The sequence below is a fragment of the Scardinius erythrophthalmus genome (assembly GCF_964197995.2).
Source record: "Scardinius erythrophthalmus genome assembly, chromosome: 16".
NCBI lineage: Eukaryota > Metazoa > Chordata > Actinopteri > Cypriniformes > Leuciscidae > Scardinius > Scardinius erythrophthalmus.
This window is the reverse complement of record NC_138236.1, coordinates 32,513,262-32,537,190: the sequence shown is the minus strand read 5'-3', so window position 1 is coordinate 32,537,190 and position 23,929 is coordinate 32,513,262. Positions and strand designations below refer to the sequence as shown.

The following is a 23,929-nucleotide window of genomic DNA, read 5'->3' as shown; positions in this document are numbered from 1 at the left end:
TTCCCGATGCGTAAGCTACTTACGCAATACGAGAGAACCTCTCGTAAGAGAACTGCTGCTTCTGTGTAGATGAGAGAATCAAAGTGTATGCGCGTTGTGCACACGCTACACTGATTATGGCCAAGCATGCGCCCTTAAAATAGCATATGAATAACATGCGCAACGCGCCACTGACTTTAAACTATTTTTTCCTGGTTAGTGGCGCAACGTTTGCGCCAGAACACGCCTCCTTTTTTGCGCTGAACCGCCCAGGGAGCGCAAGTTCATTCCCTAGTTTAGCGACGTGCTTCTGTGGAGGGAAAAGCGCGCTTTGCGCGGGTGCAAAATAGGAATGATACATGCGTCGGTGTACAAAGTCAATTGCGCTGGGTGCAAGATAGGGCCCCCTGTCATTATGGTGGAGAGTATTGCATGGCCAAACACATTTCCCTCAGCTTAATTTTTAACTGACACATTCACATACAGTGTGCAGTGTTTCTCGTCATCAGTTTTTAAAAATGGTAAAATACTAATGTTAAAAACACTGATCATCTTGACCGGTGCACAGCTCTCTTGACCTGATGGCAGTGGGCTACTGAGCGCAGGACAGTGGTGTTTTCAGAATGATGTGATGCTGAAGGAATGTGCCCTCTGACCCAAATCTGCCTGTATAAAGGGATGTGGAGTGGCCTGGAGAAGAAAGCTCAGTGTTTAGGACCCCTGCTGTCCATCCCCACTCTTCTCGAACACTGCACTGTTTTAGTCCACCCTGTGTTAACACCCCCCTTCAGCTCGTACAGACGCTGTCTTTCTCTTCCTCTGCCCCTGCAGCTGCAGCTTCCTTTATGTAATCACCTCGGAGACACACTGCGTGAGGCCTTTATTGTCTGGCAGCGGAGAGGGCCGCCCCAAATAGTTGCAGTCCTTGGACGAGTGGTCTGCTGTTGGAGTAAGTGTGGATGGAAAATAGACAGTGGAGACCACACTTGAATACTGATGACAGATGAACAGGTGCACCTTCACACACACACACACACACACACACACACACACACACACACTCAGGTCAGCGAGTACAAGGGGAAGAAAAAACAGCAGGGTAACTTGAGGCATCATCAGTTTTCATCAGCAGTGATTTGAAGCTTACTGTTTTAAATGTGCAGATTTTTGAAATACTGTATAAAGGGCATGAAAAGTTCCATAAATTATATACTAGTATGAATCATGAACTGTAATAGTTAAAGTTGTGTTCTTTTGCAGCCTCACGTGAGACAAAAATATTACAGTTTGTTTCTCAGTTCAGCAGAACTTTGAACACTGGATGAGAAGTGCTCCGTCTTGAAAATAACATTTCTGAATCCTGTATTATATTGTCATAAAAATCCTTGTTATTGTACATAAAGTCTGTAAGATTGTACATTTTAATATTAGAAACAGTACTAATAGTATAAATTATATGTCAGATATATATTCTTTTAAAAGTAATTCATGATTCTGGATAATATGTAATAAAAACTTTTATCCCAATACGTTCATTATTGTTTGATGTTTGCAACAGAAATAGCAATACTGTGTTGTTGAAAACACTGTTTGTGAAACTGTTTCAAACATGACCGCTGTTCTCTTTGGGTCAGCGGCAGCGCAAAAGCAGCTTTAAATATTCCAGTGTGATCGTAATTTCAAAGGTTTCAGACAGAGGAATAATTGTCATTTAGCTATAAGATTGCGTGTTTGAATCGAGATCACAAACTTTTAATGAATATTCGTGCATACAAATGTATTTTTTATATCATATTTGTACCGGGCCTTAAAAGTAACCCGGGCCAGGGCGACCCCGCTCCCACTTCTGTGATCCATGGAGTTACATGTAATGTAGCTCAGCTGTTTCTCATAATAATATCTATTGGATATCTATCTACAATATATTGGAATTCTTCCAATACAGCACTGCTCTAGACAGCCAACAACCCCTCAACTGCCCCAGAGTTCAGCTGTTTCATCTGTCACACTGGTGCCTTAATTCTTCAGAATGTGATAGTGCTGTAATGTGGTCTTTGTGCTGTAATTTACACACAGTGAGTCCAGTGTTTGCAGAAGTCTGAGGAAGAGGAGAGTGATCTGTACACAGCTCCTGGTCAGGCCTGCGAATCTGAAAGAGAGGCTTTGTCTGCCATATGTAGCAGTGCTGAAACCGAGCACTCACAGATTACAGGCTAAAGACTAACTGCATGAGAAGCCCCTTCATCGCATGAAATGTCACCACGGCTCTGCAATACAGGCAAGTACTGAACAGGGAAACGGTCACAGAAACACACAAAACATGGCAGAAGCATCTCCTTCTGTCTGAACTCACCTGAGAGAGGAGCGTCAGTCAAGATTATACGTCATTACGGACTCACTTGTGAATGTCACATTTCAAAATTTAGACTGAACTGCTTTTTTAGTGACGAATTTTGGATTGATAAACAGAGTTTAGATTTCCTATTAAACTGTCAGCCATGACAACCTCAAAATCAACATGTTTACTAATATATATATATATATATATATATATATATATATATATATATATATATATTACTATATATATATATATATATATATTTGTGTGTGTGTGTGTGTGTGTGTGTGTGTGTGTGTGTGTGTGTGTGTGTGTGTGTGCGTACTGATATTTCAAATGTCGCCCATTCGGTTTCAGAATCAGAATTCAGAAAATTTAGAGTGCTTGTATGATTAAGCTTTTAACACTGAACGTAATATAATTAATTCACAAAACAAGTTTGTGCTCAGGCATGAAACATTTTAAACAACAAATGTAACAAAATTATTTCTGTTAGTGCATCTGAGCTGTGATAAAAACAGGTCACATTCAGCAGCATGTTTAGTGTTTATTTTGTTGTTACGTCTTATGTCTTTTTTAAAGTGTTTTGTTGTTGTGTTTTTGAGTGTGTCTGTTGCAGGATAAAGGTCTGGCCTGCACTCAAGCCAGCTGAGATCCTGATTGGTCTGTTCCTGGCTCCGGTGATAAGGACCACCCAAAACACACTGTCGAAGCTGAATTCATGCCAGTTGTTATGCTCAGCCTTGGTTTCCTCTTTATAAAACTTGCTTTTACTCAATTCGATTTACAATTCTTAGCATTACTTTTGCCTTCTGTTATATTGCGTAAATATTATCTGTAAATACTCAAGTTTAAGGGAAGTAGGGAGTGTGTTGCCATTTGTTTCACATATATTGTTTGTTCTATGTTTTGGGTTAATGGAGATAGGGAAGTTGCGTTGCATTTTTTGCGTTTTCTTTCTTTTAGGAAATTTAGAGGGTACTAAAACTAGTTTTTTTTTTTTTTTTTTGGCCTTATCCACTCCTGAATTGAATCCCTTTGTTTCTGGTTTACTCCTATATTTTTGTTAAAAAATCTACTTTTGTTAAACATTAACTTTGTGAGTGAGCTAGCGCACATTCATTTATGTTGCGGCTGGCCCTAGTAACACTGTTCATTTTACACTTTCATAACCTTATAAAATGTGTGTGTGTATATATATATATATATATATATATATATATATATAAAACGCTTATTCTAAAATCACAATCATGAAAGCAAACATTTCTAACAAAAACTAATGGAGCTCTGAAGGCCTTAACTAAGGAGTCTGTTTTTAATCAGTTATGAAAGAGGTGTAGAGAAATCAAGGGATTTTGAAGCTGTAAATTGGGATGTCTTCCATGAGCGTCTAATTGCACGCCTGCTGTTGTCAAGGCATGGAAGGTGACAGCAGGTGAAAGCCAGTCATGTTTTTCAGGGGTCTGGAATTTAAATGTGCCTTTCTCGCTCTCTCTCTCTCACACACACACACACACACACACACACACAACACACACACACACACGAGTGTGAGTGGCAATCAAGCTTCTCTCGGGATGAGCGCGGTCTGCACTCACGCATTCTCTCTGTCCCTGCATGTCAGTCACTGTCAGAGTGTCAATTGTGCCAGTGTCACGCCTGATTATATATTTTGATTTTTTATTTAAAAACTCATCCATTCCTCAAACCACCAAGGTCATTGTTTCACCAAACCAGTTGAAGTGCTCCAGCACATGGTTGAAAGGAACATTATTAGAGCTCTGAGTTCAGAGAAGTCTCCACTAAATATATTACAGTACAGACTCACATGCACATGTGATCCATCAGGAAAATGTCTCATCATTCGGCCTCTCATTTGATTCTGTTTTTAATGCTAATATAAAGAATTTGAAATCCAAATAGCATCTCCTGACTACATCCAGCTTTTTCAACATGCTGGAAGCTATAAAAAAAGAAATTCTATTCCGTCACAAGGAGATGTTCACCATAGCCTGATGGTTTGTGCCAGCACTTTCTATAGAATAATTGAAAGAGGAAAGTGCATATGGAATAGCACAATAATAATAAACATTTATATTCCTGATTTATATAGAAAAATCTACACGCTGGTTCCTACAATCACACTGCAATAGAAATATATAATGTGGACACGCATGACAGCACTGCTCTCGCTGGAAATGTGTGTATTCATCACTTGGCCATTACATTAAAAGCTAGCAATAGTGTCGGTTTTTGTGAACAGCAAAACCTTTTATCTTAATCTACATAGATGATGTGAGAATGTACGTGCACCGGTTTCAGTCAACAGAGTGAGTCTTAGCTTGGATGTTTCATAGAATAAAACAAATATCTGTTTATACAGGCGCATGTATTTATTTATTTCTCAAGAGTAACCAAAATAATGCACTTGTTTTTTCTTCAAACTGGTGACTCTGCAAATCAATACAGAGAACGGCACTGAGGGCCTGTCAATCCTCTAATTCAATTCAAAATCTATTTTCGATTCTTCTAAATCAATCCGCCTCAATCCAATATTGCACTCAATAAAGCTTTGGTCACAGCTAGTGTGTTCTGGAGAAGGGCTCTTTGTGAAACAAAGAATTCAATCAATCCAATGAAAGCATTTTAAGAATTTCACCAGTATGTGAACAACACAATATCAAAAACCGTTACAGCAGATATGCATGAATACTAAAACTGGGCCGTTACTCTGGATACAGGTTCAACTTTTAGGCATGAATTTATATGTCTTTTCACATCAGTGGATGCAATTACGTCAGTAAATAAGTCAGCTCTGCAGTGCAATAACACTGGAGGGGAACAAGGACTGCAGAGGAAGGCGGACGCCCACCGCAGTGCTGAGAGGGGGGACCGCTCCCTGTCTCCAAATGGAAATGAATCCCCCAAAAAACGAGCTAATCAGTATTCTGCTCACACAGCCTCCAATCGTACAGGAGGGCGGTGGGAAGGGTGCAGGAGAGTCCTGACTGACTGCAAGAGCACTCCCGAAACCCAAAATGTGCCTATTCTTTCTTCCTCCAACTTCATTACTCGCTATTTGTGTTTAGACTGCATTTCAGAACGATTCCCTCTTTTAGCAAGTCGTTTTTACCTTGAGAATCAAACAGGAATGACGGGCGTCCTTGTGTCTGTCTGTCAGACGGCTTTAAAGAAAAGCCAATCCACCAGAATAAATTATATGGACATTATCATAACACAAAAAGATCCATCCAATCCAGGATAAATTGCTTCATGCTTTCAGGCGCCTCAAATTGCCCATATGACAAGTTTTTTTTTCCTTCTCTCTATGGACGTGAATATATTATTTCTATCTTACACCTACATTTAAATGGGTGGAAGAGGAGTTACATGCTGCATGCTACTGATACTGTACATGTCAACCAAACACACTTCTCTTACACATGAGATTTACTACCTCCTTTTATGTAAATCGGACTAAATTGTGGTGGATGAACACTTGAGGGAGTTGGGGGAGGTTAATTGTGATTGGATAACAGTTGCTTTCTTTCTTTCTTTCTTTCTTTCTGCATATGCAGGGAAGTTTTAATTTTTAAATTAGTTATTGCACAAATCAAAATATAAATTTTACCTCTGATTTCTAGCTCAGTGCTGATACCAAAATTTAACTCTCCTTGTGTCTGATTGGCCACATTTACCACAAAAGAACTGCCTTGGCCACAAACACAAATGAAAACTGTACGTCACTTATCGAGCCCGCAGTTTCAATAGGTCAGAAGTTTCAATCCATTTTCTGTTACATTTCTCAAAACAAGACTGACAGGGAAATGTGACATAAATTCACAAGAACAGAAATGTGCATGTGTCTTCCATCTAATGCATGCAATTCAAAACTTAAGATGACATTTAGAGGTATTTAATCAGGAAAGCATCACTTAAACTAAGTGTGTGCATCATCCTGCAGTGTTTGTGCTTCAGATATGAATGATTCCTAAAATGATTCATGTTGTTGAGGAGTTTGCTGCTACTACTAAGTGATCAGACACCCATTTTGGACCAGAAAACAGCTGCAAAACTCCCATTGGAAGAAGGGACCTGATATCACAGAGACTCAGAACACCCTAGAAGCCACTCAGAACACCATAGCAACGCCCTGGCAACCACCCATAACCTAACATTGTGGCGCCAACTACAGCTTGGTGTACGAATCTGAGCGACTGTCACGTCCTCAGCACATGCACACTGAGCTCAGATTAGCTGCCTTTAATTGCAGCCACAAACTGTGATGAGATCAGATGTAGACACTCCCTGTTCTGGAAGAGAGATTCAGGGAGTTATGGCTCGATGGCCCAATGTCAAAGGGTGGAGAACACAACCACAGCCTCTCTCAGTTTGACTCTCTAACTGCCTACACTTTATTTATTGTGCGTCTTTTCAAATCTCCACTGGTTTAGATTGTAAGTAAAACTGCAGATGCAACAGAGATAAACAACAATGCAGAAGTGACATAACTGAGTTAAAGAGCACCAACTCCAAAGAGCACCAACTATGTTTTTTTTTTTTTTTTCGTTATTTAAATGTAAGATTCTTTTTCTCCTTGTGATAAATAATTTACATCGCTCATGTAAGTAACAGTGTGACACATCATCACTACACAACGCAACCATCTCTTACATCATCCTTGACTCCTTTTCCGTGATATTTCAGCAATTCCCGGCTGTCAAAGTGGTGATGTAGGAGTCCGTTGACTAACGCCATGCGCTTATGTGGCTAATGAATCCTCCTCAAGAGAAAGAGTGACGAGTTCCACAGATCAAACACTGAGAAAGAGAGAGAGAGAAAAATGTAAACAGAAATGTGCTGTTAGTGCCACTTTGCCATCATCGCGTCCCGTTTGAATGCTTAGCCAAGAATAACAATCCATAATTCATGAGCTGCCGTCTAGTCCACAGACACAAGTCAACCAAGCATTTATTATTCATTGGCACACACCTCATGTGATGAGCTCCAACAAATGGGTTTCAGGCCTGCTTTTTTTTTGTAAATCAATTATTTTAGTTTTAGTTTCGTTTGTTGCTTTTTTCTTCCCTGTTATTGTTTTTGTTTTTGCTTTTGCATTTTTTATATATGAAAAGGGGATTAACTCATCAACTGGCAGCAAGTAGCTGTTATTAACTGGTATTAGCATAAACAGAGCGAATGAGCATTAGAAAAATGCCCTGAAAAGACTTCATTTCAAGTTCACCCACTACAGACCTATTAAATCAGTCTAGCATATTAACATACATGAATCACCGTGTATGATCATGAACACTGTTTTATGTGAAAGGTAGGGGTCAGAGGTCATGAGCAGCTTCTGCAGCTGTTTATGAAAATGCACAATCACTCACACCAGACCTCTGCCATGTTAATGTGCAGTCATTAGCGCTGTGAGAATAGCCTGATTTGATCATTTCTGTTGTGTGGAGGGATCCTGGGGCACATGTTTCCTCCGCTTTAATCAAATCTGAACCAAATTCACATCTGATTTAGCTGTTTATTTCTCCCAGAGCTCCTGACGATATGCGTGTGTTGGTGACCTACTTTTGCTCGAGCTGATTCAGCAAGAGGCGGTGGGGTGCAGGATTCAGGGTCCCTCATGTCGATCTGTCTATTGTGTTTCAGTATATGTGTGTGTGTTTGTATATACGGGTGAGTGTGGCTGTGGCGTGTGTTAGTAATATCAGAATGCTGATAAAAACAGTTCAGCACACTGTAAACGAACAGACACTTCCTCATGTCTTAAAAGTTAACAGGAAACGTTCACAACCCAAGTGTAACAAGATGCATTAAGACAGTAAAAGGAGTTTGATCTCAAACTCTGAACTCAAAATCTGCAAATGTGTTGCTGTCTGAGGTAAAGGAAGAACATCTCTCAACACATAAAATGTAAAGAGGACAACACAGAGACAATGCCAGTTTCCAGAGGAATGGATGGTGAATCCTCAGATAAACAGGAGTGAATCCTGTAACATTCCCCAGCCAAAACAAAGTGTCTGTGAATGAGAGTATGAAGTGAGGACTGGTGGGACGTAGGCTACAGTAGTTCTGTTCCACTTCACAGAAAATGAGTGGTAGGGGAATTTTTAGATTAACACAACAGTCATTGATGAAATTATATATAACAACAACTGCAGCTTGTTCCGTACGTCATACGTCATTACGCCATCATTGCACATCTCAGTTCTTTCCGGTTTCAGTTTTCAGTCTGATCAAGTGTTTACATCCTCTCGATCAGATTAGAAAATGAATAAACCACCCCTTCCAATCCAATCGAAATTTAATTCGGATCGAGCTCAATCAGATCGATTAAGGTGTTTACAAGGCTTTTCAGTTCGATTGAGCCATCAGTCGGATTGCCAAAAGATTATTTGGTTGCATTAAAACGTAGTCAGTGTGTCTGCTGAACACTGAGGGTTTTCAGGATGAGGACATCCTATGTAGTTGTAACTGGTTATTGTTGTGTTATATTACAGCAACAGCTTCAATGAGACTGATGAGAAACTGTGCTATACAACATTTCATGTCTTATCTGAATGACTGCCCTCTGTTTGGGCTCCCAGAGATAATTTCCCTTTTAAAATATTTGTAAAAATGATTCTGAGAAAACAAACACTATAATAGCGAATGATCTTCGCTTGCAAATATAAATCTGAAAGGCTATTTAAAAACATATAAACGCAGTTTGACTTTCTGTTTGACTATCACTAGTTCACACTCTGAGCTCAGAATTTGTCCCGAACCCAGAGTCCCCCCCACCCCACACATCCAACATCCCTGCCTGGGATAGAAACAATGGAGAGTGAGGAGTTGGGGTGGAGGAGGGATGCTGTAAAACTGTTGTGGAACTAAGGTAAGTCGGCTCTATATAAATGCCTCCTCTCACGCTGATTGGTTAGATTATCTGAATGTACTCCACCCGAACTTTGTTAATAAAACATAATTTCTTTTCTGTAACAAGCGGGTTAGAAACAGAAAGTTGTGCAATACCCTGCTTTAAGTACCATAGCAAACACTGTATTTCTGCTTTTCTATAAACACGACCTACTGTCAGAGAGTGAAACTGCATTTTCATTCAATTCATCTGCTGATTTTATTTTTTTTTATGCTGATCTATAACAGCTGATCTATAACTTTTTTTATATATATATTAAAAGGACTTTTGGGTCTCTCATCCCTGAAACAAAACATTAATAAAGGTGCTGCATGTGTATCCTAAAATATACCAATGACAGAATTATTACATTCTACATCACTTTTGTGAGGTGTTTGAGAATATGGTTTGATGGAATATGGTATGGTAGAATATGGTCTGCTTGTGAAAATATAACAGCAAAACACCAGAACAGGTGTGGAACAGATTCATGCAACCATTGACACAAGTCACAACAAGAACTCTCTACCATTATACACACACACACACACACACACACACACACACTTGGTGTGTGTGTGTGTGTGTGTGTGTGTGTGTGTGTGTGTGCGCGCGCGTGCGTGCGTGCGTGGCCTCATCTGATTCACCGTCTCATGTTTTCTGAGCATGAACAAATCAGAGTTTGTCCAGACAAGAGTAATATTTCACCAGGCTATTTCTAGTCCTCTTAGAAGTACATCTATGATTATGATCAAATTATAGCCACGTTACATAGAGCACAGTAATTGCAACTTCATTTGCATTAACGGTCTTACCTTATGAACTTGTGTGATTTCTGTAAAGCTCTGCACCTGTAAACACAGTATGCATGTCGAGACATGAGTGAAAGTAGATGTCACGGCTGATGAAGGAGCCGGGCAGAGCGGCACGCGCAAACTACATGAGAGGGCTATGATGTCTCAACCACAAGCACACTTAGCCCTACTCTGGATTTAATTAGAGAGATGCGGGCCCTCTATAAAATGCTATCAGTAAACACCATCCACCATGTCCTTTCCTGCTAGCTATGGCAATGGCCTTAGCCACCTCTTGACCCTGTTGGCTACAAACAGTTTGGTTCCTGAAAAGGGAGGTCAGAGGTTGTCACAATTGTCGATCCCAATGGTAGTATGCTAAATATCCAATCGTTTAACTCTTTCGCTTAATCTCCCCTGTGGTTACCCTACAGGAGCACTTCTTTAATGGCAATAATGTTGTTATTCTGAGAGCAGTCATGCAAACAATAGTGGTGCAGAGACAGCGGTCTCTGAGGGTTAGCAAATGGCTCAGTAACATGAATCAGAGTGACCAAAGAATGTGTGGCGTCTGCCCTGCTGGAAACGGGCAATTATGTAAATAATGTGTGTGATCTTTAAAAATAAGAACATCGTCTTGAACTAAGTGGGTTAGAATCTGCATGTCAGGACTCGAGGACTTGCCGTTACTGGCTCAATGGTAGCTCTATCTTCATGTTTCAGCCTGCTGAACAGACTACAATTCTTCCGTCCTACCTAATGCCTGTGTGACGTATCCCGGTCAATCTCACCTGTTCGTTCAATAAGGCCAGCGGACAACTCGTCCCCCGACTGAGCCTGGTTTCTCCCAATGTTTTTTTCTCCCTTTCTTTCAACTGATGGAGTCACATTTGGCTTGCTTAGATGGAGACACTTAATATCCAGCAATATTACTGATTTAACTGCACTGACACTATTGGATGAGAAACAAACTTGAACTGAGTTGAGCTGAAAAATGACACTATTGTCTTTTGCTTTATAGCACAGTAAAAAAAAAAAAAAAAAATCTAAACTGAAGTTTGCAAAATTGATACCTTTATTGAACCAAATTGAATCAACAGTAAACTGACTCGAGCTGAATAACGACACTATTGTCTTCAGTAGAGCTGCTTATAGCTATATTGACCTTGTTTCATAATGAATGTAATTTAGTCATACTGTATCACTGAACTGAATTGAGTTGCATAATAAGTTTGCATCCTTAATTCTGTTACTTTCCTGTTTATTTTTGTGAAGCTGCTTTGAAACAATTTCTATTGAATAAAGCCTTATAAAAATAAAGCTGACTTGATTTGAGGAAGTAGGAGTATATCCACAGGACATGATACAGAACTCAATGAATCCAATAACGGTTGTGTGACGTAAAGCGCTCGGAGGACTGACCTCCTCACCGTACAAAGACAGCTACTCTGTGTATTGTTCCTCAGAGGTGAAGCTAGTAATCAAACCGGATTGTATGCACACAGCAATTAATCATGTTGTACAGTCATGAATCAGTTCAAAAACACTTACTGTAGCTTCTCAATCTACAAGTATTCATAATAGGCTTTGGAGGCTATGCTATATTATAAAAATAGTCACGGCTGAAGGGGTGCACAATGTAGCACAGCCGCTTATATATTATTGATTAAATATGTAATATGTAAAAACAGCGTTTAAAATACAGACGGGTGACAAATTGGGGGGTCAATCAATAGTTTGATGATTATGAAAATTATTTCAATCATATGACGTCCTTTGCAATCATCAGGGGCCTCATTTATAAAATGTGTGTATGCAGAGATTTGAAGTAGAGTGTGCGTATGCTAAAACCCAGACCAACGTTCATATTTATAAAAACGGTCTTTGACGTGGAAAGGAGTTGTGGCAGAGAGTCGGAGAACTGCATGTATTTGGAAATATAAGCAATTCTTGCCGCTCGCCATTCAAGTAAAGGATTTGGACGCTGACGGGTGCTCTTTTATATGTTAATGACATAAATTATGTGGCATTTAAAAGGCGGAGATGTGAAGCCATTCAGCTGAGCACAATTTCAAGATCATTTGCAATTTATAAATTTCACTTCTGGCATAAACGCTATACAGGATTGTGTGCGTACGTTCATTCTCTGAATCACACGTACAGACATTTGAGAAAGGATCGTAAGATCAAAGACACCTATGGGAGATTTTGGAGCTACATTCTCCACCACTATCATCAAACACCAAATCAGGGAATATATTTTGGAAGAATGGTGGTCCATGCCTTCAGTAGAGCACCAGGGACTTGTGAACTAAAACGGTTCTGGTAACATGTGGTGGCCCAACCCCTTACTAAGACATGTTATGTTGGTTTTTCCTTTCATTTGTCACCCATCTGAGCATATACTCTGTTTTTTATTGTGCTTTTTTCAATTATGCAAACAGAATTCTGCTGTAAAGCAGCCTTAAAAAGACAATAGAGTCATTATTCAGTTGAAGTCAGTATAGTTTTGATTCAGTTTGGTTCAAGAACTTTGTAAAGTTCATAAATTATGGAATGAGTTCAATACAGCTATAAGCAGCTCTGCAGAAAACAGTGATGTCATCATCCAGCTCAGTCCAAGTTCTCATCCAGTAGTGACAATGCAGTCAAATCAATAAGACTTCCAAGTCTGCAAGGCATGCTGGGAAGAGAATGCTGTACTAGATTAAAGTGAGATGTGTCAATCTTGATCTGCCTTACTTAAGGTGGACGATGACGCAATTTTCTTCCAACAAACATTGTTGTATTATTTTCATTTTATCACTGTGAAGCTGCTTTGATACAATCTGTATTGTAAAAAGCGCTATATAAATAAAGGTGACTTGACTTGACTTGCACATAAATAAAACCAAGACAGCAACACCCAAACACAAATAGCAGCTTCTGCATCACAGGGGTTGTTCATGTTTCCCTTTCTGCAGATTACCGCCTATCCTCTCGGCTCCTTCTCTCTTTTCTCTTGTACTTTTCTGCACTTTCACTTCTGCTGTAGCTTCTGTACTGCCCCAGCTTTCTCTTTAAACTTGAGTGTTGTTGATCTTGTGTGATAAACTGCTAGTGATGTTACTCATTTGTAAGACACTTGGGATGAAAGTGTCTGCAGAATGACTAAATGTACTTGTCAGTCTCTCCTCGCGGCCTCATCCACCCTTGCTCGTATCTGCCTACCCTCAGAATCACAAGACAACACCCAGCAATCTACAGCTCTAAACAAGGCATTTAAAACACCCATATGGAGCTATTAAAACTTCAGAGTTACAAAACGTTCCCAAGACTTGAGTTCACCCCAAGCCTGTTGAAGAGTCTAGCCCTGAGCTGTAGACCCAGGAGGTTTCCACAGCAAGGTCAGACACCGAAGAGGGTTATTACATTACAATTAGGCCTTGGCAAACCAGGAGGGAGTGGCGGTTCGACTTTATGAGCCTGCAAGTAATATGGGCCTGTTTGCTGATGTTATCGCACAGAGCTCTGGGAGGGTTTGGACAGTCCCTCGAGGTGTCTGCATGCTGTTTTAAATCATGCACTTACTAGATTTCTAAATGTCTAAAATGGCCAGCTCTATTTGAAGTCCTCACCTCTTCAACCTCACCGAAGAACAATCAATGTGAAAGACTCAAGGAGCAGCCAGGTTTGCTTTCCTGGTAAATCTTCTAAAGAATGACGTCCTACCTCCTACCCCTCTTTCAGCAAAAACATGCTTTTTTATTTTAAAACATTATTTGTACAATCATTAGTCTGACCTACTAAAAGTTTTATTGTTATAGGTTCAAAGAAAATATGATTATGTTACTAGCATTACACACTAGAGTCACCATATTTTAGTTTGCAGAAAAGAGGACAGGGGCGTGGTTGATGAGTGGGGGCGTGGTTGAGGGTGATTCACAACCTTACAACTATGCTATTGTACTTTAATACAGAAAGTAATTCATCCTTTCCATTCAACTTTTGGCCCGCAACAATAGAATAATATATATATATATATATATATATATATATATATATATATATATATATATATATATATATATATATATATATATATATATATATATATGTATATATATATATATATATATATATATGTATATATATATATATATATATATATATATATGTATATATATATATATATATATATATATATATATATATATATATATATATATATATATATATATTTAGCTTTTAATTAACACCTTTTACATGACACTGTTTCTTTTCATAGCCATAGGTTAAAATAAAATAAAATATCTACTACACTAAAAAAATCTTTCAATCCTCCAGATGTTCTCTTGTATACTTTCCTTATGTGGGTTTCTAGGTCACAAGCACCTTTATTTGACACTGACACGTACATGCCAGCTTTGCAGGTAATGCAATCTTCTCTGTAAATAATCTGAGATTTTACATTTGGGCTTTTTTTTTTACGCTGTTAGCAATTTACATCTAATCTCGCACTTGACCGTAAATTGAAATCGAGTCACGCTGCTAAAATTCTGAGAACATAAAGTCCGCCTACTTTGGTTTGATTGGTCATCTCAAATATTCTGACACTGACGAGCAGTGACAGACCAATGAGGCTGAGATGAACACACACACACACACACACATGCCTCTGACGTGCTCTCTGCTTGGAACGTGCTGATTATAAGAAGACGGGGCGAAGCCGAAGCCGGTTTCATATGTTTTAAAGGGGACTGAAGCGATCACGAATTAGTGTACAGTTAATCACATTTTTTAGGGGGGGTTAGGTTGAAATTTAGGCCTAGTGCCCATTCGCTGTTCAGGAGCCATGTGCCAGTTGATAAGCAAGCACTGCTCTGTCTCTCTCTTGCTCTCATGCCGTGGTGCTGAGGGTATTGACTGAGATGCAGTTTAACCAGTGTTTGCGTTACGTACATGACCGACCGGCAAAAACGGCGACTGTAGAAAGAAAAAGCCGAATCCCGGACATTTTGGTTGATCTAGAAATCCCGGCTGGACGCATTTTTTGAGGTCCAAAAAGAGGACATGTCCGGGAAAAGAGGATGTATGGTCACCCTATTACACACATAAAGCTACCTGAAGACCACAAGACCACAGACAAAAAACAGTGAAACCTTAGGTGACTGTGAACTGTCCGGATCATGTGTCCTTCACAGACAGGACACAAAGGAGCTGGAGTGAGTCCAAACCAGATGATCTCCACTTGGAGTCTCCAGAGATGCATAAGGAAATGCATCTTACTTACAGTATTTTTTTTTTAAATGTGAGCATACTTTTTTATGGCTGTACCTGTATGTTAAACTTACATATAGTCAAGTCAAGTCATCTTCATTTATATAGCGCTTTTAACAATGTAGATTGTTTCAAAGCAGCTTTACAGAGATAAGCGTATAATTTAAGGTGACAGAGATTGTTTTGGCTTTATAACGGTTCTTTAATAAAGTTATTTTCCAGCTAAAGTTAGTTTTGATTGATTTGCTTCCGTCGCAACAATCATTTGTTATTAAATTAGGGGCCGCTAAGACGACACAATTCTCTCTACATAGACTTTAAACGCGAACCTGTGAGAAACGCTGATGCCGTTCACATGCGCATTAAGAATTGGTTCTATAGTTATGTGCGTTTGAATATATGTGCGCAGGTTTGTAATTCCATACAAACCAAGCCTAAATAAAGTACTGGTCTTTCCTTATAAATTTTGATACAGAATTTTATTTTGTCACTTCAGGGTAGGTACACGAAACGAATTTTCCCGACAAAGCTTTATCTGGAGTGGTAAAGGGATCCTCCATAGGCGGAGACTAGTTGGCACTTAAGCAATGCGTTGTCATCGGGTCCAGGCGAATATACACAGTGAACATACACAGCTACTCCTGCTTTAAAATATTGTGTGAATTATAGGATACAACAGATCCTGACATGATCGCAGAGGTGACCTTAAATGCAAAGTTTTTCCATAACTTGACTACCAGTGTAGTTTTTGCTGCTTGTAAGATCCAAAAAGTGTATACAGATTAATTATGTTATGTGGGTGGGTTGGAAGAATTTGTCATGGAGCCAAAAAAAAAGATGAGGCACATGTTTTCAGTCACTGGGTTTACAGACAAGCTCAGGAAACACGGGAACGGAAATATATTTTGGACCACACAAATGCAAAAGACATTGCAGGCCAACAAAGAAGAGGTTTTCATCAAGACGACATGCCTGAACATGCCCCGTATCTGTGAGAGTCTTGAGCTTGCTGCCTCAGTGAAAAAGACTGAGCTTTCCTTGACCTCGGGTTTGTATTCAGCAATAATTAGACTCTCAAATTTAACCCGCGGTAAATGTTCTGCCCGGATTACATCAGCATTCCAGTGGGCAAATGGCAAACAGCCATTTAAACCAGTTTCATGGTGAACGACAAGGTTTGTTTTGAGAGTTGGCTATGATTTAACCTAAGTGACTGCCATGCAACTTTCTCCTAGCTTTTCACTATAAAGGGACGCGACAACATGCATGATTGTTTGTGTTTGTTCATGATACAGTTTCTCTAAGCTGCCAGATCAGCCCTCCAGAGGGTCTCACAGCATACAAATTAGCCTTTTATTGCGGCTGTCGACTGGAATGCACCTCACAAGAGCTACAAAGGTTTAGATCCAAGCCATAGTGAAGTCTGAACAAACACAGCGGTTACAAAATGCCACGGTGGCTCGAGAATGAGGATGAGAAAGTGAGAAACCGCAAAAATCATTAGCATACCATCATCTCTACCACCTTATTAACATTTTGCATCTGTCTTCCCCCAACGCTGTCCTCCGATCAGGGCAGGCTGCTTGAATCCTACACATAAAGATAAATGCACTCTGCAAAGAGCCTGAACGTCAAGGCACCAAATGCATGCCTGGGTTCAACTCTCTAATTCAACATTATCTCAAGGTTAATAGCCCTGACACTTAATAACCCAATAAAACAGCACTACATCATTAAACCTCCCTCACAGCATAGCACTGCCGCTACGCTGGGGACGGGGACCACAACAATGGCCGTAATAATCTCAGATACTCTAATTCACAGCTAGAGTTAGCCTATAATTCATGAACCCATATGTTCGGATTTTGGATGGACTCAGAGAGCTGAGCGCAATTCAGTGTCAGCTCTCGGAGCAGACTCACCTTCAGGCAATAAGCCACGATGACTGTAATCATAATTTGTGTGAAACGTTGGTGTTTTACTGCCAGTAGTGGTCATTTGATCTGCAAACTGCTGTGAATTGTATGTATGGGTACATTTTAGCCAAATTTGTTACATCTCTTCTGGAGATCTCTGAAACACTTTAAGATTCTAAAGCTCAATCTAACCTCATTGATGTCTAGGAGCAACAGTCGAGCTGAGCTATCCAGACAAGATTCATCTTTACTCTTACCGTTGTAAAAAAAAAAATAATAAAAAAAAAAATAAATGTACACAATTCTAACAGAAAAAAAGAAACATAACTGAGAAGTCAAGTCTCTTGTGTTATGAAAGCACTTCTTCTGAACCAAATGTTCTTTTGGTTCCCTTAACTCCCCCCACAGTAATAACACATGTCCAAAAAAAGACAAATGATGAAGTCTCGAGAAATTGTGTCAATTTGATTTTTTGACATCCACGGTTCCTTTGTTATTGTACACAAGGTCTAAATGAGTTGCCTGCAGCTCAGTTTATATTACTTCTCTGTATCTCTATCTGTATCTGTATCTGTAAGTTTTAATAAACCCCTTCGGATAGGGAACATCTACAACAAAACATCTGCTTATTTCAAGTTAATCTAATCAAAATTAGCATCAAATGTTTGGCCCCATAATTTGAGATCAACATGAGCTCAACTGTTACATAATAGGCTATGCCGTCTAAGCAAAAAGACAAATTTACAGTTTATCAAGAGCCTATCAAATTCTAGGCTCGCACAATTGCCACAAATGGCCACACGCCTCCCACAGCAGGGCAGAAGCCCGTCAGGGGAGTGAAGTTAGTTCCCCCACTGGGCTTCTCTCCCCATCAGTAACAGCAGGGTATGAAAGCCGGGAGTGGAAAGTCCCTGCGAGACCAGCTCATAAAAATGGCCTGTTATCTGTGAGGTGTAAGGCCTGGCACTACAGTGAGGTTCATATGGGGCCTGCTTACACCGCCTGACCTCACCGTGTGCGTGCTTGTGTGTGTTTACTGTGCGAGGGAACCAGATCTGACGAGTTTATACACAGTTTACTCTGTGTTTGGGTTACCAGGGAATTACGAGTCAGTAATGGTTTCTTATGAGGCCAGATTACTGTGTCGCATTTGGACCGAGTTTGGATTGGACTGACTTATGTTGGGTTTGATCTGAAAAAGATTATTCTTTATTTTCTTTGTGTTTTTGACGAAACAAGCAACATCTGTTTGAAATCTATGTATGTACAAGATGACACTGAACAAGGGTCCTTAAAACAAACACACACATCTGGAGTCCTTCCTGCTTTCAAGAATAACAGAGGAAATATGGACAGATAAGACATGAAATATGAACATAATACATGCTAAACTGCCACATCCTGCAGAAGAAACATGGCCTCCCTTTAGTTTAATTTCAAAACCATCTCCCGCTTCACTCAAAGAGCTTCTCTTGCTTTTTTTTTTTTGTATTCTTTCTTCAGCCCATTTCATTTTTGTTCTGATGTTTATTGACCCATGACCGCAACACAAATACTGTGCTGGAGTGATGGAGGGATGAGGATGAGAGAGAACACAGGACAGAGACAGGAGGGAATTACTGACGGCATGAATCTGGAGAGTCTTGGGCTTCACCACAGGAGCTCAGCTTGCAATTTCATCCATGGCCAAACCAGAATACGACCAACCCAGTCTGGTCCTGGGTAGCCAAAGGACCACAGCACCCACTACATCTGTCTCAGACCTGCTGTCTGTTCATGTGGACTGTAATTGTCAGAACAAATCTAATCACCGAACTGGCCAAAGTTTGCAAGGGTAGTAGTAGAAAATGCATGCAAAGTTTCAACATGCTGATGTGTTGTGAAATGTGCATACAGAACATTTATATGATCTTGATGTTCATGGGTCAATTTGACCCATATAGGCAGCTATTCAAAAGCAACTGTACAGACCCAAAATAAAAAAATAAAAAATATGTGTTGTATGTCAGAGCTCTTTAACTCTAGTTCTGAAATGCCAGTGTCAAAAAATTGTTTTAGCTTTTAACTGTTAGTCCCTTTTTTGAGCATAGATCTAAAAATGTCATTTATTAATTTAATTTGTTCTTTAATACTTTGGTGCACAAAGTTAAGTTTGGTGTCTTTTGAAAGGGGACACTTGTCAGATTATTATATAAGTAAAAAAGTTGAAATTATAAAAAAAAGTTATATAAGTATATAAAAAGTATATTTTACAAATCATTTTCGACTCTAAAACTACAAAAAAAAAATCTAAACCAAAGATCTTAACAAGTTATGTGCCAAATTTTAGGTTGATATGTTAAAAAATGAACTTGCAGTAAGATTTTTTGGCTGCAGTACCAAACTTTTCCACTAGAGGACATTCAGGCTCCACTAGTAACATATAAGGATGCACTCATTTCAAATAGTATGGTTTAAGCGATCTGAACCATATATTTCCATAATTTTCATAATATTTATGAAGTAGACATCCTAATTCAGAAGAAATTTGGCCAGTAATGTCAATATTTGATTTGAATTCAATTTCTAAAACCCACATAAAAACATACAGAAAGAATCAGGGTGTGCGTTATAGTTTGACACCACGTCACAGATGGAGAATATTTTGCTATCTATCTATTGCTCTGTCATTTATTTTAGACTAAGATACTATTGTTATAAATGTCTAATGGCAAACATCCCACATGTGTGGGGGAGGGGCCGTCTTAAATATAGTGGTCAACAACATTTTTATTAATCATAAATTCAGATATGTATTCTTTGTAATGAGTGAAAAGTATTGATATTAAAAGTTAATTGTTTGCACCTACCGGTTGTTGTTGTTTTTTTTTTCAAAGTGTGATTTTTGGAAATTTGTATTGCATCCAGTTGGGGTCAATTTGACCTACTCCAACAAGATTGTATGCAGAATTTGAACATAATATGAGGGTTAAATGACCAGTTGATGCCGTTGTATTGCTGGTCAGTCATTTTGTAAACAAAAAGCCACTGCAGTTTTCCCATGGCAGTCTACTACTGTTGAATCATCTATTTTAGATAAATCCTATACTCTAAAGTTTCATAAAAAACTGTACAGTTTAGGGGTGGGTTTAGACTGGACCAGATACTCTGGCCAGTAAAACTACTTTCCTGCTGGTTTTAACATGGGTACACAGTCAAGCTGGTCTAACATCATTAATACTTAGCTCATCATCTTGAGCTAGTACTAGCTCATCATTGTCCATCTTAAACTAGTTCCATTTTGGACTTATTTTTTATTAGAGTTGAAATGGTTCTGTTGAAGAGTCACGCCCTGTCATCACATGTTCTTCTAACAAAAAAAAAATGGTGTCACAGACCACAATAAGCCACGTGAAGCATATTTTTCCCCAACACAACTGCAACACACTACCATCCTTCCTGATTGGATTGGGTTTGCTTACGGTGTTTCCCATCTCTGCTTAATGAAAGTTGATATTTTAGAACTGTTCCATGCTGGGCAGTGTTGCATTACCAGTCATAAATATCCAGATGAATGTACCGCAGTGCCTTTGACTATCAGCAGCTCTCGACTGGGCTGGAGACAGAACCCCCCCAATCCCGCCGGCTCTAACCCAACATGAGCTGACCTCAACTGAACCGCTACTGAAACTGAAGCACAGCACTGAAACAGAGTTCATTAGTGCTTCTCGCACTTATTGTGCTCAGCTCAGGAACACAGCCACCCTGCAGTATGAAAAACACTGAATATACAGCAAGTTGTCCCATCCACGTCTGAGACATCTGAAAGGTGTAAGGTGTCTGATGTCTGAGACACGTCTGGGCCACAATGCTTAATGAAAGTAAAGAGTTTACAGTTACGTGCTTGTTTTCCAACCCATTAAACAGAACACACACTCAACTCTTAGGGGTGTAAAAGACATGAAGGAGTTCTGCCAAATAGGGAAGCCAAGATTCCTGTATATGATGCCTGGCAGTGGCCTGAACCAGGGCCATTTAGAAACATGTCTCCACTTAATATGCATCAGTTTCCAGTGCTCATGAAATATAGATTAGATGTGTGAGATAAGGAGAGAGGCCCATAGAAGATGGTGGCATAAGGACAGATGGAAGAAAGTGAGATAATCAAAGAATGAAAGATATAAACAATAGGCAGCAAATGAAAGGAGCTAATGGCTGAATTGCAGGCTGGTCTTTAATTACAGTCCTCTGGTGGGACGCTCCGCAGACACTAGGACCCAGACAGCAACATAGTGTCTGTCAGCCTAGATCCGGCCTACATGTGGGCCGTGTGGAATCCATGTGTACCAGATGTGGGCCGGATCTGGGCCGACACTATGTTGCTGTCAGGGGAGGTTCTTCAGCCCGTCTTTTCATTGCAGCTTCTCTAGGAAAAAGCCCTGACAGGCCTTTCCACCACGGGAGGGGCCATATCCCACCAAACGGCCCGTCAGCCTGGACCTCAAAACCAATAATGGACACCAGAGAGAATGGCGGCCAGAGGGAGGAGCTCTTTTCATCACAAATTTTTGGCTTCATTACCACTACACGCTTTTATCTTTCAGGACCATTTTAATTGTACAGCCTGGGGATTCCTGGATCCTCTCCTGTCATTAGGGGTGGGAAATACACCGGTAGACACAATAAACCAGTATAAATTTGTCAGCTGGTAGAGATTTCTGATTATCGTCTCTATCGCGGCTACGAAAACTTATCATTTGAATAGGTTTTTTTAAGCCTTACGGTTTAAAACCAAATGATTGTAAACCCTTCATGTGCAATAAGTGTTTCTGAGTGCACACACCTGAAACACACACACATACAGCCACAGCTCATATACAGTGCATGAGTACTGAACTGATTACTTTTTGGATGCCTTTTTTGGCTTGAACATTCAAATTCACACACTTATGTGTCAAAATGCCGAATTTGCGAGCATCCTTGTAGACACAGTCATGTATGTCTTAACCAGTGGTGGACAGTTTATCTACTTCATTACAGCACCCTTAATAAACAGTTGATCACACACAGAACTTTCCACTCCTGTCATCGCTTTTTTGGTTTTGTGCTCTCACACTAATTTGCCCTGTTTAGTAAATCTGGCACTTACTTGCACACAGTATGTTAACATCATGCCTCTTCACACACTCTTTCTGATCATTTATTTGATCATATATTTATTACTCAGTTAAATATAATTCAATGATTTAAGAAAATATATAATCTGTGTGCAGTAAACTGAAAGAAAGTCTGTCCAGAGCCTAAATGTAAGAGAATGTAATGAGAAAAAATAAGAAACTGGAAATATTTTATATTAGAAAATTATATTCTTTAGTAGACTATTCTATAAGACAGTAGAGGAATATCATACAAATGAAGCTCTCTAGATCAGCATCAGTTTATTTCTTGGTTACCACAAAAATATGATTTCATTATATGAGAACTGAACTGAGCTGGACGATGACACCATGGTTTTCTCCAGAATGGTTTTATATATAAATGATCTAAATTAATAACGTTTTTTCAACAAAAATGAACCATCACTGAACTTACTTAAGCTGGACTATGACGCTGTTTTCTTAGCAAACTTTGTTGCATTATTTTCCTGTTATCACTGTAATGCTGCTTTGAAACAATCTGTATTGTAAAAAGCGCTATATAAATAAAGGTGACGACTTCACTTGACGAGACACCCAAACAGATCAATGTTTTAAAAGTCACAATGTTACACTTTTCATTGAAATCAACCTACACATGACTGAAAGAGACTCCTCTTATTAAGCAACTGGGATTCAAGAAAGTATTTTTAATAAAAAAAAAAAAAAAACACTGTAAGAGCAAGAGACAGATTGGGAAAGTGTGGGCATGTTTTTAACAAATATAATCACTCAATCAAGCTGCAAAAGTAGTAAGAGGAGCTATCTTTCCGCAAAAAAAACATTCAAACACATGCACAAGAGAATCACAAACAGGTACAAAACCTTTGAAAGACACAGAGAGGATGTTGCTCTCTGTTTCTCTGTTGTTTCTGTGTCATTGAGCAACGCATGTAATTGGTTTTGATTGCTTCCATCACACCAAACTTCCTCCTGCTAGTTTCACCGAGTTCCTGATTTAAAACAATGCCCACTCGTGATTACTCCATTCACTCCAAGTTTTGTTTGTTGCCTTCACCCAGAGAAACTAACAAATCATTTTGTTTACATGGTGCTGTGGTTTGTCACAGCAGTGCAAAAAGAATATAGACTATAAAACAAATTGTAAATAAAACAAGCATTGTTGAAGGCTTTACAAGAAAATTCTATTTCAGTCTTTCTACAAAATTCAGGTTTAATTCAATGTGTCATTTGTGTCACGGCTCATTGGACTCTTATTTTGATTTTCTGGTTTGTTTCCTTTAGTTCCTGTTTCCCTGCTCTGCTCTGTTTAGTTTATTTATTTATTTATTTATTTATTTATTTATTTATTAATAATAAGGTCCTTGTTTGTTTCCTATGGCTACATATTATTTCCACCTGTCTGTCATTATGTTCACCTGGTATTTATACTCCCAGTCGGTTCAGTCCGTTGTCGGTTCTCATTTGTTTGAGTTTATGTGGTTGTGATATATTTCCTGTATTCTTCTGAGTATTCCTGAGAATTTATTACTAAATATTGTTCTAGTTGAATTCTCCATCATCATGCATTTCACTGCAGCCACCAATAC

The 23,929-nt window shown here is 39.2% G+C and overlaps 1 long non-coding RNA gene across 1 annotated transcript in view; it reads right to left on the bottom strand.

Annotated features, from left to right (window-relative positions):
* LOC308704238 overlaps positions 1 to 23,929 on the bottom strand; it is a 146,880-nt gene that overhangs the window by 66,679 nt on the left and 56,272 nt on the right. The window contains exon 3 of the long non-coding RNA XR_014031780.1: positions 6,998 to 7,143. This is a non-coding gene — a long non-coding RNA (uncharacterized lncRNA). The remainder of the gene's footprint in view (positions 1 to 6,997; positions 7,144 to 23,929) is intronic.